The sequence below is a fragment of the Oncorhynchus mykiss genome, chromosome 10 (genome assembly GCF_057628025.1).
Source record: "Oncorhynchus mykiss isolate SJ-2025 chromosome 10, ASM5762802v1, whole genome shotgun sequence".
NCBI classification, from domain to species: domain Eukaryota; kingdom Metazoa; phylum Chordata; class Actinopteri; order Salmoniformes; family Salmonidae; genus Oncorhynchus; species Oncorhynchus mykiss.
In genome coordinates this window covers 35,482,026-35,497,387 of record NC_143031.1, presented here as the reverse complement: position 1 = coordinate 35,497,387, position 15,362 = coordinate 35,482,026, and the positions used below count along the sequence as shown (strand labels likewise).

General features: G+C 42.5%; 1 protein-coding gene across 1 annotated transcript in view; it reads left to right on the top strand.

The window, feature by feature from the left end:
- Positions 1-12,799: 12,799 nt before the first annotated feature.
- The window catches only part of LOC110533732 (neuronal tyrosine-phosphorylated phosphoinositide-3-kinase adapter 1), a 49,113-nt gene continuing 46,550 nt past the window's right edge, over positions 12,800-15,362 (top strand). The window contains exon 1 of the mRNA XM_036990128.2: positions 12,800-13,652. The gene's annotated coding sequence lies outside the window, so the exon portion shown is untranslated. The remainder of the gene's footprint in view (positions 13,653-15,362) is intronic.

Sequence of the window (15,362 nt, the reverse complement as noted above, 5' to 3'; positions counted from 1 at the left end):
ACTGCTTTGCTCTATCTTGGCCAGGTCGCAGTTGTAAATGAGAACTTGTTCTCAACTGGCCTACCTGGTTAAATACAGGTGAAATAAATAAAATAAAAATATATATTTCACTCGTTTGCTTATCCCTCTGTGCTGCACAGATCTACTACTCACAGGGATCCTCTCAGGATTCCTCACTCTTGACCCATCCTCCTCTACTTTCTTCACTGCCTCAGCATATGACACCTTCTGCACTACTCTGACTCTGGCCACCTCAACCTGCCTCTCTTTCACCAGACACTTCTGATCCCCAGCAACATAGGCAGCCCTACAGTTGACACAGACAACTCTTTCCACCGAAACAACATAATCCTCTGTCCCATGCACTCCTGCACACTTCTCACATCTTGGAATCTCTCTCCTACACACTGCTGCGACATGACCATAAGCATTTTACCCGAAACACCGATGTGGATTCGGCACAAAAGCTCTAACAGGATGACTGATATATCCTAACATGACTCTGATTCAAAACGCAAAAGGACAGACTGTGACAACTCTGCTTCACCACACTCCCCATCGGGTCTGTGTCACACCAAACGACGGGCGTCACAAACACCAGGGATGTTCAACTTCAGTTGCTCCACCTCCACATTAAACGGTACCCCAGAAGTCAATCATTTCAATGGTGCCCTGTTCCTAAGAGCAAATGAAGAAACGGTACTTGACCCGAGTTGCGTGGCCATTCCCTTTTGGCAGAAGAAAACCAGACAAACATTACAGGTCCACTTTGAGTTACCTTCACTGATTTAACAGTACTCAAAATCTTTTCCACCCAACCTGATACCACACATGGAACAGCCAAAAGGCCTGAATCTCACTCCCACTGGGCCAAACTCAACTTTATTATAACCATGTCCATCGATGCAAGACTCACCGCACCTTTCATCTCACTTAAAACTCCCTCATTCACTTCCATTTTACCTCCAGAACTCGGTCTGGCAGATATCTCACTCTGTTCAGACATCTCACTCTGTTTTTACTTGACCCCAGTCATCTTCGACAGACCATCTCCCTTTTAATCACTATCTTCATCAAATTCAGATTTAACCTCAGCTTTCCTCATTCCCTTTGACCTCTCCTTTCTCTTTACCCTCCTCCATTCCTCCTCCGAAATCCACTTTTCCATGTTCCTGTCCCAATATTTCTCTTCTCCCGGCTTTGCTAGTGGCCTGGTGGCATCCCGACATACAGTGCCTTGCGAAAGTATTCGGCCCCCTTGAACTTTGCAACCTTTTGCCACATTTCAGGCTTCAAACATAAAGATTTAAAACTGTATTTTTTTGTGAAGAATCAACAACAAGTGGGACACAATCATGAAGTGGAACGACATTTATTGGATATGTCAAACTTTTTTAACAAATCAAAAACTGAAAAATTGGGCGTGCAAAATTATTCAGCCCCTTTACTTTCAGTGCAGCAAACTCTCTCCAGAAGTTCAGTGAGGATCTCTGAATGATCCAATGTTGACCTAAATGACTAATGATGATAAATACAATCCACCTGTGTGTAATCAAGTCTCCGTATAAATGCACCTGCACTGTGATAGTCTCAGAGGTCCGTTAAAAGCGCAGAGAGCATCATGAAGAACAAGGAACACACCAAGCAGGTCCGAGATACTGTTGTGAAGAAGTTTAAAGCCGGATTTGGATACAAAAAGATTTCCCAAGCTTTAAACATCCCAAGGAGCACTGTGCAAGCGATAATATTGAAATGGAAGGAGTATCAGACCACTGCAAATCTACCAAGACCTGGCCGTCCCTCTAAACTTTCAGCTCATACAAGGAGAAGACTGATCAGAGATGCAGCCAAGAGGCCCATGATCACTCTGGATGAACTGCAGAGATCTACAGCTGAGGTGGGAGACTCTGTCCATAGGACAACAATCAGTCGTATATTGCACAAATCTGGCCTTTATGGAAGAGTGGCAAGAAGAAAGCCATTTCTTAAAGATATCCATAAAAAGTGTCTGCCACAAGCCACCTGGGAGACACACCAAACATGTGGAAGAAGGTGCTCTGGTCAGATGAAACCAAAATTGAACTTTTTGGCAACAATGCAAAACGTTATGTTTGGCGTAAAAGCAACACAGCTCATCACCCTGAACACACCATGCCCACTGTCAAACATGGTGGTGGCAGCATCATGGTTTGGGCCTGCTTTTCTTCAGCAGGGACAGGGAAGATGGTTAAAATTGATGGGAAGATGGATGGAGCCAAATACAGGACCATTCTGGAAGAAAACCTGATGGAGTCTGCAAAAGACCTGAGACTGGGACGGAGATTTGTCTTCCAACAAGACAATGATCCAAAACATAAAGCAAAATCTACAATGGAATGGTTCAAAAATAAACATATCCAGGTGTTAGAATGGCCAAGTCAAAGTCCAGACCTGAATCCAATCGAGAATCTGTGGAAAGAACTGAAAACTGCTGTTCACAAATGCTCTCCATCCAACCTCACTGAGCTCAAGCTGTTTTGCAAGGAGGAATGGGAAAAAATGTCAGTCTCTCGATGTGCAAAACTGATAGAGACATACCCCAAGCGACTTACAGCTGTAATCGCAGCAAAAGGTGGCGCTACAAAGTATTAACTTAAGGGGGCTGAATAATTTTGCACGCCCAATTTTTCAGTTTTTGATTTGTTAAAAAAGTTTGAAATATCCAATAAATGTCGTTCCACTTCATGATTGTGTCCCACTTGTTGTTGATTCTTCACAAAAAAATACAGTTTTATATATTTATGTTTGAAGCCTGAAATGTGGCAAAAGGTCGCAAAGTTCAAGGGGGCCGAATACTTTCGCAAGGCACTGTAACTCCATCTCTTGATCGTCCTGCTCACCTCTGAAACGTGTATTCTCCGGGTGCCAACATTTTGAGAGCATAAGAAGTGTCACAACTCCTTCATCCACCAACCTCAGTCAACGACGGCCCCAAAACCCCAGCCTGTCATTTTCAATGCGACAAAATAATCATAGTGGGCAGAACAAGCAAGGAGGTGGGCAGAGCCATGTATGAGCTAGCGAGATCCTATTGGTGTGTTTGAGTATTTATTTTCATATTTCCATTAGGGAATGCCTACTTCACGAAGTGCACGTTTGCAATAACTCAATTCGCCCTTGCACTCCTTCTAATTTTCAGAAACTTTGGCAAACGGTAAAATCTACAAAACTTAGTCCACTCTGTTCGTAATAGGTTCTAGTTTTAGGAACAGAAACATATATTGAGATCAAAGGTTTCATCGATGAGAAAATTAGCAGAATGTTGTCCGAAATCCATCTCACTCAATCTTCTCCCACTGCCGGCCACTGGGCTTCCTCTCATCACCATATTTGGCTCAGATGAAACATCTGGTGAAACATCTGGCTCATTGTTCTATCTGTGTCTATTCTACTCGGTCTAAACTCTAGACCACAGGTGTCAGACTCATTCCACGGAGGGCCGAGTGCGGGTTTTTGCTCTCCCCTTGTACTTGATTAATGAATTAAGGTCACTAATTAGTAAGGAACTCCCCACACCTGGTTGTCTAGGGCTTAATTGAAAAGAAAAAACAAAAACCTGCAGACAATAGGTCCTCCATGGAATGAGTTTGACACCCCTGGCCTAGACTGTCAAGTGGCAGAAAAGTTGGTGGGTAACTAAAGATAGTTCACTCAGGCCATTTACCATTGGAAAAAATGGTAAGTTCCAGTCTACTTAACTAGGTGTCTCCCATAGACACCAATGCAATAGCAGGTCAGCCTGGTCTACTTGTTTCATTGACTTTCATTGAACCAGAAAACAAAACAAAACAACAGCGAGCGGCACTTCCTCTTCCATCTCTGATGACAGCCATTGGTGACAGCTCATAACAGGGAGACAATGCATGGAGTGCTTGGCAAGTTTCGGGAAATCATGTCAATCGCAACGTACCAGCTTGGACGCACATTTACATCTTACATGGTAATACATCTTACCAGATATACATTCTGCGCAAGCCTGCTCATATTAGAAGATAATTATATGATATTCATGTGGTTCATGAGACGTAAAAGCTTATCCAGGCATTGGAAAGCAGTGGAGGCTGCTGAGAGGACAGCTCATAACAATGGTTGGAATGGCGCGAATGGAATGGCATGATGTATTTGATACCATTCCACTGATTCCGCTCCAGCCATTACCATGAGCCCATCCTCCCTAACTAAGGTGCCACCAACCTCCTGTGTTGAAAAGATCTGATGTTCTACACACGCCTGCCCAGAATTTGTGTATCTGATACGCTCCTTATATGTCTTCTGACTATGGCTGTGTTCGAAAAGGATCATAACTGTAATGTATCATGAGTAAATTGAGACTGACTGATCTACAAATAATAATGAGTAGTTATTTATGATGCAATGTTCTTTGTAGATCAGTAAGTTGGTAGTTGCCTGCACCTTTGGCTGCAATGTCGAACAAGCCCATTGTCTTTTGACTTTCGAGACCATGGGAGGAGGCCTGTAGGTCTAATACTATAGAGATGGAAGGGCCCTTCCGAAAGCGTGTGTTGATTACCACATCTGGCTATTCAGGGGCTGTGGAATATGAAAAGCAAGGTGTGGACTCTCCAAATATTAATAAATATTAAAAGGGACTCACCATAAGCTACATTATCTTGGATATGTTTCTTATTGAGTTGATTATTGATTATATCTCTGGCACATTTCTTAAATAGGCTACACTCTTAGAAAAAAAGATGCTATCTAGAACCTAAAATGGGACTTTCCCCATAAGAGGTCCCTTTGAAGAACCTGTTTTGGTTCTAGATAGAATCCTTTTGGTTCAAGGTATAACCATTTTGGGATCCAAGAGTAACCTGAAAACCTAACTGAAAAACCCATTTGGGACACTTTTTTTTTCTAAAAGTGTAGATCTAATGGTGCTCTATATGCCTAGTGTCACCTGTTTCCCTTCAAAGGGCCACAAACTATCATGGTCCAAACACTCCAAGACAGTTGTGAAGAGGGCATGACAACACCTTTTCCCCTCAGGAGACTGAAAAGATTTGGCATGGGTCCCAAGATCTTCAAAAAGTTCTACAGCTGCACCACCGAGAGCATTATGACCGGTTGCATCACCACCTGGTATGGCAACTGCTTGGCATTTGACCGTAAAGCCGCTACAGAGGGTAATGCATAAGGCCCAGCACATCACTGGGGCCAAGCTTCCTGACATCTAGAACCTAAACTCAGAAAAAAGAAACGTCCCGTTTTCAGGACCCTGTCTTTCAAAGATAATTCGTAAAAATCCAAATAGATCTTCATTGTAAAGGTTTTTTTTCCCATGCTTGTTCAATGAACCATAAACAATTAATGAACATGCACCTGTGGAACGGTCGTCAAGACACTAACAGCTTACAGATGGAAGGTAATTAAGGTCACAGTTATGAAAACTTAGGACACTAAAGAGGCCTTTCTATTGACTCTGAAAAAAAAAGAAAGAACCAAAAGAAAAACCAAAAGAAAGATGCCCAGGGTCCCTGCTCATCTGTGTGAACATGCCTTAGGCATGCTTCAAGGAGGCATGAGGACTGCAGATGTGGCCAGGGCAATAAATTGCAATGTTTGTACTGTGAGATGCCGAAGACAGCGCTACAGGGTGACAGGACAGACAGCTGATCGTCCCCGCAGTGGCAGACCACATGTAACTCCACCTGCACAGGATCGGTACATCCGAACATCACACCTGCGGGACAAGTACAGGATGGCAACAACATCTGCCCGAGTTACACCAGGAAATCATAATCCCTCCATCAGTGCTCAGACGGTCCGCAATAGGCTGAGAGAGGCTGGACTGAGGGCTTGTAGGCCTGTTGTAAGGCGGGTCGTCACCAGACATCACCGGTAACAACGTTGCCTATGGGCACAAACCCACCGTCGCTGGACGGACCAGAGAGGACTGGCAAAAAGTGCTCTTCACTGACAAATCGCGGTTTTGTCTCACCAGGGGTGATGGTCGGATTCGCGTTTATTGTCGAAGGAATGAGCATTACACCGAGGCCTGTACTCTGGAGGGGGATCGATTTGGAGGTGGAGGGTCCATCATGGTCTGGGGCGGTGTGTCACAGCATCATCAGACTGAGCTTGTTGTCATTGCAGGCAATCTCAACGCTGTGCGTTACAGGGAAGACATCCTCCTGCAGAATCATCCTGACATGACCCTCCAGCATGACAATGCCACCAGCCATACTGCTTATTCTGTGCGTGATTTCCTGCAAGACAGGAATGTCAGTGTTCTGCCATGGCCAGCGAAAAGCCCGGAACTCAATCCCATTGAGCATGTCTGGGACCTGTTGGATTGGATGATGAGGGCTAGGGCAATTCCCCCCAGAAATGTCCAGGAACTTGCAGGTGCCTTGGTGGAAGATTGGGGTAACATCTCACAGCAAGAACTGGTAAATCTGGTGCAGTCCATGAGGAGGAGATGCACTGCAATACTTAATGCAGCTGGTGACCACACCAGATACTGACTGTTACTTTTGATTTTGACCCCCCCTTTGTTCAGGGACACATTATTCAATTTATGTTAGTCACATGTCTCAGTTGTCACATGTCTCAGAATCTTGTTATGTTCATGCAGTGAAGGAAAAAAGTATTTGATCCCCTGCTGATTTTGTACGTTTGCCCACTGACAAAGAAATGATCAGTCTATAATTTTAATGGTAGGTTTATTTGAACAGTGAGAGACAGAATAACAACAAAAAAAATCAAAAATAACGCATGTTAAAAATGTTATAAATTGATTAGCATTTTAATGAGGTAAATAAGTATTTGACCTCTCTGCCAAACATGACTTAGTACTTGGTGGCAAAACCCTTGTTGGCAATCACAGAGGTCAGATGTTTCTTGTAGTTGGCCACCAGGTTTGCACACATCTCAGGAGGGATTTTGTCCCACTCCTCTTTGCAGATCTTCTCCAAGTCATTAAGGTTTCGAGGCTGACGTTTGGCAACTCGAACCTTCAGCTCCCTCCACAGATATTCTATGGGATTAAGGTCTGGAGACTGGCTAGGCCACTCCAGGACCTTAATGTGCTTCTTCTTGAACCACTCCTTTGTTGCCTTGGCCGTGTGTTTTGGGTCATTGTCATGCTAGAATACCCACTCACAACCCATTTTCAATGCCCTGGCTGAGGGAAGGAGGTTCTCACCCAAGATTTGATGGTACATAGCCCCATCCATCATCCCTTTGATGCGGTGAAGTTGTCCCATCCCCTTAGCAGAAAAACACCCCCAAAGCATAATGTTTCCACCTCCATGTTTGACGATGGGGATGGTGTTCTTGGGGTCAAATGCAGCATTCCTCCTCCTCCAAACACGGCGAGTTGAGTTGATGCCAAAGAGCTCCATTTTGGTCTCATCTGACCATAACCCTTTCACCCAGTTGTCCTCTGAATCATTCAGATGTTCATTGGCAAACTTCAGAAGGGGATGTATATGTGCTTTCTTGAGCAGGGGGACCTTGCGGGCGCTGCAGGATTTCAGTCCTTCACGGCGTAGAGTGTTACCTATTGTTTTCTTGGTGACTATGGTCCCAGCTGCCTTGAGATCATTGACAAGATCCTCCCGTGTAGTTCTGGGCTGATTCCTCACCATTCTCACGATCATTGCAGCTCCACGAGATGAGATCTTGCATGGAGCTCCAGGCCGAGGGAGATTGACAGTTATTTTGTGTTTCTTCCATTTGCGAATAATCACACCAAATGTTGTCACCTTCTCACCAAGCTGCTTGGCGATGGTCTTGTAGCCCATTCCAGCCTTGTGTAGGTCTACAATCTTGTCCCTGACATCCTTGGAGAGCTCTTTGGTCTTGGCCATGGTGGAGAGTTTGGAATCTGATTGATTGATTGCTTTTGTGGACGGGTGTCTTTTATACAGGTAACAAACTGAGATTAGGAGCACTCCCTTTAAGAGTGTGCTCCTAATCTCAGCTCGTTACCTGTATAAAAGACACCTGGGAGCCAGAAATCTTTCTGATTGAGATGGGGTCAAATACTTATTTCCCTCATTAAAATGCTAATCAATTTATAACATTTTTGACATGCATTTTTCTGGATTTTGTTGTTGTTATTCTGTCTCTCACTGTTCAAATAAACCTACCATTAAAATTATAGACTGATCATTTCTTTGACAGTGGGCAAACGTACAAAATCAGCAGGGGATCAAATACTTTTTTCTCTCACTGTACAAATATTTACACATGTTCAGTTTGCTGAAAATAAACGCAGCTGACAGTGAGAGGACGTTTCTTTTTTTGCTGAGTTTATGTACTAGGTGATGTCAGAGGAAGGCCCCAAAAATTGTCAAAGACTCCAGTCACCCAATTCATAGACTGTTCTCTCTGCTACCGCATGACAAGTGGTACCAGAGCACCAAGTCTAGGACCAAAAGGCTCCTTAACAGCTTCTACCCCCAAGCCATAAGACTGTTGAACAATTAATCAAATGGCTACACGCTGTTTATTATCTATGAATAGTCACTTTACAAATGACCTCGACTAACCTGTACCACGCACATTGACTTTTTTATTGGTACCCCCTGTATATTGCCTGGAAATTGTTATGTAATTTTGTTGTGTTACTTATTTGTATTTATTTTTTTAAACTTTATTTAGTAAATATTTTCTTAACTCTATTTCTTGAACTGCATTTTTGGTTAACGCTTGCAAGTAAGCATTTCACGGTAAGGTGTTGTATTCAGCCCATGTCGGCTGGCCCTCGCTACATATTCGTCGCCAGACCCACTGGCTCCAGGTCATCTACAAGTCCATGCTAGGTAAAGCTCCGCCTTATCTCAGTTCACTGGTCACGATGGCAACACCCACCAGTAGCACGCGCAACAGCAGGTGTATCTCACTGATCATCCCTAAAGCCAACACCTCATTTGGCCGCCTTTCGTTCCAGTTCTCTGCTGCCTGTGACTGGAACGAATTGCAAAAATCGCTGAAGTTGGAGACTTTTATCTCCCTCACCAACTTCAAACATCTGCTATCTGAGCAGCTAACCGATCGCTGCAGCTGTACATAGTCTATCGGTAAATAGCCCACCCAATTTTACCTACCTCATCCCCATACTGTTTAGATTTATTTACTTTTCTGCTATTTTGCACACCAATATCTCTACCTGTACATGACCATCTGATCATTTATCACTCCAGTGTTAATCTGCATAATTGTAATTATTTGCCTACCTCCTCATGCCTTTTGCACACAATGTATATAGACTCTCTTTTTTTTCTACTGTGTTATTGACTTGTTAATTGTTTACTCCATGTGTAACTCTGTGTTGTCTGTTCACACTGCTATGCTTTATCTTGGCCAGGTCGCAGTTGCAAATGAGAACTTGTTCTCAACTAGCCTACCTGGTTAAATAAAGGTGAAATAAAAAATAAATAAAAATAAAAATGTGACGAATATCATTTGATTTGATTTGAAAGGGTATAAAGCACAAAAGGTTGGCCTTTAACTAATGGTAAAATTAAGTTAAGACTATGAGTCGAATAGAGAATACATATTACACATATGCACTCAGCTATTTTTGATTTAGGCAGCACCCCGCACCTCTCTGATTCAGAGGGGTTGGGTTAAATGCGGAAGACACATTTCAGTGGAATGCATTCAGTTGTACAACTGACTAGGTATCCCCCTTTCCCTATCTTTACTCTCATTTCGTCCATCTCCCTGGTTTGGAGCTTAGGCCTACACAGTAGCCTAATGGATATGATTATTTCTATGATAGCGATATTTGCATACAGTTGAAGTCAGAAGTTTACATACACCTTAGCCAAATACATTTAAATGTAGTTTTTTGCAATTCCTGACATTCCCTATTTTAGGTCAGTTAGGATCACCACTTTATTTTAAGAATGTGAAATGTCAGAATAATAGTAGAGAGAATGATTTATTTCAGCTTTTATTTCTTTCATCACATTCCCAGTGGGTCAGAAGTTTACATGCACTCAATTAGTATTTGGTAGCATTGCCTTTAAATTGTTTAACTTGGGTCAAATGTTTCAGTTAGCCTTCCACAAACTTCCCACAATAAGTTGGGTGAATTTTGGCCCATTCCTCCTGACAGAGATGGTGTAACTGAATCAGGTTTGTAGGCCTCCTTGCTCGCACACGCTTTTTCAGTTCTGACAACAAATTCTCTATCAGATTGAGGTCAGGGCTTTGTCATGGCCACCTTGACTTTGTTGTCCTTAAACCATTTTGCCACAACTTTGGAAGTATGCTTGGGGTCATTGTCCATTTGGAAGACCCATTTGCGACCAAGCTTTAACTTCCTGACTGATGTCTTGATATGTTGTTTCAATAAATCCACATAATTTTCCTCCCTCATGATGCCATCTATTTTATGAAGTGCACAAGTCCCTCCTGCAGCAAAGCACCCCCACAACATGATGCTGCCACCCCCGTGCTTCAAGGTTGGGATGGTGTTCTTCGGCATGCAAGCTCCTCCTTGTTACTCCAAACATAACAATGGTCATTATGGCCAAACAGTTCTATTTTTGTTTCATCAGACCAGAGGACATTTCTCCAAAAAGTATGATTTTTGTCTCCATGTGCCGTTGCAAACCGTAGTCTGGCTTTTTTATGGCGGTTTTGGAGCAGTGGCTTCTTCCTTGCTGAGCGGTCCTTCAGGTTATGTCGATATAGGATTTGTTTTACTGTGGATATAGATACTTTTGTACCTGTTTCCTCCAGCATCTTCACAAGGTCCTTTACTGTTGTTCTGGGATTGATTCGCACCAAAGTACGTTCATCTCTAGGAGACAGAATGCGTCTCCTTCCTGAGTGGTATGATGGCTGTGTGGTCCCATGATCTTTTTACTTGCGTACTATTGTTTGTACAGATGAATGTGGTACCTTCAGTCGTTTGAAAATTGCTCCCAAGGATGAACCAGACTTATGGAGGTCTACCATTTTTATTCAAAAGTCTTGGCTGAATTCTTTTGATTTTCCCATGATGTCAAGCAAAGAGGCACTGAGTTTGAAGGTAGGCCTTGAAATACAGCCAGGGTACACCTCCAATTGACTCAAATATGTAAATCAGAAGCTTCTAAAGCCATGACATAATTTTCTGGAATTTTCCAAGCTGTTTAAAGGCACAGTCAACTTAGTGTATGTAAACTTCTGACCCACTGCAATTGTGATACACTGAATGATAAGTGAAATAATCTGTCGTAAACAACTGTTGGAAAAATGACTTGTGTCATGCACAAAGTAGATGTTCTAACCGACTTGCCAAAACTTTAGTTTGTTAACAACAAAATTGTGGAGTGGTTGAAAACCGAGTTTTAATGACTCCAACCTAAGTGTATGTCAACTTCCGACTTTAACTGTATAATCATGGAGAGCCTATGGCTACATACAGACAAAGAATACACTTATACAAACATTTCTCAGGAGGGACCAGGAATGCACAACTTTTTATATTACCTGTAACAAAGCATGTAATGGACTGTTGACTGCATGACTGAGACCCCAAGCATTGAACCCCTCCCTGCGTTGTAACTGACATTGTAGAAGCCGCAAGTACAATGAAGATATCTCTAGCCTGCAGGAATCCATTGATAATCCTCACCGCCTCACAAACATTCAGCAACATGGCAACATGGGCAGTTAAGAGTTCAGCTCAAAGTCAACAGAAACTTTAGCACCACTGTTCAACTGAACAGCAATGCGCTCAGGCCCACACACCTTTTAGCACCGTGGACAGGCCCGCGAACGGCATGAAGTAGGCTAGCCTAAACAGAAGACTGACAGTTGATTCAGCACCATGCCACTGAACAGCGCTGCGCTCATGAGCACGGTAGTTCAGCACCATGGACAATACCGCAAAGGCGAAAAGCTAAGTAAAGAGAAGACCATCTAGATTCAGCACCACAGCTTCTGAACAGCGCCGCACCCAGGCAGCTCATATCCTGAGTGAACATTCCAAACCTCTAATTGTAGGCGGAAAGCCTGCTGACAGATTACATACTTTGCTATTGTTTCCATTCCCCTTTCCAGTCCCCCCTGAACTTTAGAATTGCGAACTTGTAGGAAATAAATAGAACATAACTGCAAAACTGCTCTCAGACTCTTTGGTATCCCGTTACACCCTGACAGTGTTCAGCTTCTGAGAATAAATCTGCTACATGTTTCCCTTCTTCACATGCCAACCTGTCATATAAGACAGTGATGATGGTGCAGCCATTTTCAAAGGTGCTTCTATTTATAGATTAAGAGGCGAGTGATGGGATGGAGAGGAGAAACTAGGCGGGATTGAAGGAATACCAACATGAAAGTAAGCCTTAGAGAACTTTAGGCTAAATAGGCAACTGTTATAGAATGGTAATTGAATAGACTGGCTATCTGTTTAAAAAAAGATCATAGTGGAATGTCAAACAGTTTTGGGACACTTCCACCGCCGACAAAATCCCAATTTAACTCAATCCCAATTCAGTTTGCAGTTCACAATATTGAAAAGACAGACCTCAGGATGGGAAATAGGACTAGCCTAACGAAGTGACAGGGTTAATGCCTGTAATAAACTGTTCATAAGTAGGCCATAACTGGCTAATCGGCAACGTCCTGAAATGGTTTAATGTATTTCTGAATAATTGTTTTGACCCTGTCTGTTGAAGTTCAATGAGTTTGGTGTGAATATGTGTCATGTCAACCGGTGCACAATGTGCTTTTCGCAAGCCGTGTGTTATTTTATGTGTGAATGTAATGTTGTAGCCTATGTCTGTCAGTTCCTAAGGTGAAGATGGGCTGCTATTGGGGATGTGCGTTTAGGAATGCACACGCTGTCAGTCTGCTTACGTCTGCAACGAGTCCGCAGACGAAATTGTAAATAGCCTCCTGGAGCCGAGTCAATTGATAGAGGTGGAGAAAAGGGCAGACATATACATTTAGAAAAAAAACGTCGTATAGAAAATTCGTAGGCTACTCGGTCAGGCGGGCAGATATGTTGACTCGACCATCGAAAAAAACGACGTCACATCGGGTTGAACGAGACGCGCATTATATAATCTTCATAAACCTGCCTCGTTGCATCCGTTTTTTTTATCAACCAATGGCCTCTTCTGGACAGCTATGCATATGAATATAAATGCAAATATCTGGTAGCGCACTGCTTGAACCGAAATGTCTGTGTTTATTTGTGCTGTTGTTATTTTTAGCCAAAACCATCCATGTTTCATCTGATGGTTCCGAAAAGGCGCATAATTTAATAGCATTACATTATTTTTTTTGTGAATGGGGTTTATCCCTCTGTTTTTTTGGAGAGGAACATTTTTATAACGTCGCAATGAACTGCATCATGGATTTCAATCCGATTTCTTAGGGTATGGTGCCGGTTTAATCGGTGGAAAGAGGGAAACGCTGTTCATGTAAACAAGAACCGAGAATCCTCTCAGATCCGCCACATTTATTTATTATATCTTTCAGTATTTCTTGACACATTTGGAAAAGTGTTTTTTTCTACCGTTCTTCCACAAAGACGGCAATGTCATCATCAACATCCCGGCGTGGTTTTGTTGTTGTCTGATTTTACTACTGGATATCGGCAGTTATCCCTGCGCCAAGCCATACATCAGTATTTCTATAAGGTAATGCCTTTACCTTCATTTCCCATACCATGTTATAGGAACAGCAAATGTTGCCCCAAACACCATAGATGAAATCAGATCCCTTAAATAGGTTTTTGCATACAGCCTTCCTTACTGTAATATTGCATGTGAAGTCAATGTAAATAGGAGCTAGAGGTCGGTGCAAGTTGTTTTTCCACAATAATTTACATGTATGCAATTTCTGCTGTAGCACAAGTAGGCATGGTAGATGATATATCGTGTGTTTGTATGCTATGCCATTTCCCACAGAAACTCTAGTCAGCATGTCTGCTTTATTGGCGATAGAATAAAGATAACGTATCCAATGTTTTAGTACTGTGCGTTTAACTTCAGTCGTGACGTGACTAGTGCTCGTAAATATTTCACAGAAAAACAAAAAAGTCCAGCAGCTGACTTGTGATGATGGATCCCATGCACGGTATCTTTCTAATCATATTTTAACGGATGGCTTTGTCAAAAAACCTCTTATCAGACGTGGCCATCGCGTAAACATACCAACAGTGTCGTTGGAATTCATAATAATGACATTGTTTCTGTTGTTTATGTGAATAAATGTGTAGACATTAGGCCTACGCACCGCGTCTGTGCGCGTAGTCAGGTGAATGGGTTTATCATGCGCGCGTCTTTGGGGTGTTGGGGTTGGGGATGTGCTCGTCTGGCTGGGATGATAATTTGTTTTGAGTTCATGAAGCTATTTTGATATCAGTGCTTTAGCTAATATTATTTCGTCTTAAACACATTTAATGACAGCGTGAGAATGCATATGCCACATGTACAGAATGCATCTATCAAGCTGGTCGTTAAATTGGACAAACAGAGGCGTGGGGGCGTGGCGTGTGTAACATTTTAGTGCTGGATACGCTGAGACGTGACGAGTACTCAGATACACCTTTCAGGATAAAATATTTGTATTGCAGACTGACAAATTAACACAGAATATAGGCCTATTAAATCACAGGAGGGAGTTTGGTGGGGTGGGGGATTCCAATATACACTATCTGTAAGTTATTTGTGTGACTGTGACTGCAGTCATTTGTCTCCACCCTTGTATTTGTCTCCACCCTTGTATAGAAAAGCTCCATGTGGAGCTTTTCTATACAAGCATATTTTCTATGCCAATACTTATAATCAATTTTATTTGAATACCAGGGTGTAGTGAGGAGTTTTAGCTTGGGGAAGGAAGCTTTGATAAAAATGAAAAGATAAGAAGCTCCACATGATAAGAAACTCCACATGTACAATGATGTCTACACATGTCTGGAGGCTAACAATTTGTGACTGAATCCAATTTCATGTTCTGTCACAAGTTCCCACTGTATGTACAGTTGAAGTCAGAAGTTTACAAACACTTAGGTTGGAGTCATTAAAACTCGTTTTTTCAAACACTCCACAATTGTCTTGTTAACAAACTATAGTTTTGGCAAGTCGGTTAGGACATCTACTTTGTGCATGACACAAGTCATTTTTCCAACAATTGTTTACAGACAGATTATTTCACTTATCATTCAGTGTATCACAATTGCAGTGGGTCAGAAGTTTCCAAACGCCTGAAGGTACCACATTCATCTGTATAAAAAATAGTACGAAAGTATAAACACCATGGGACCATGCAGCCGTCATACCGCTCAGGAAGGAGATGTCTCCTAGAGATGAACGTACTTTGGTGCAAAAAGTGCAAATCAATCCCAG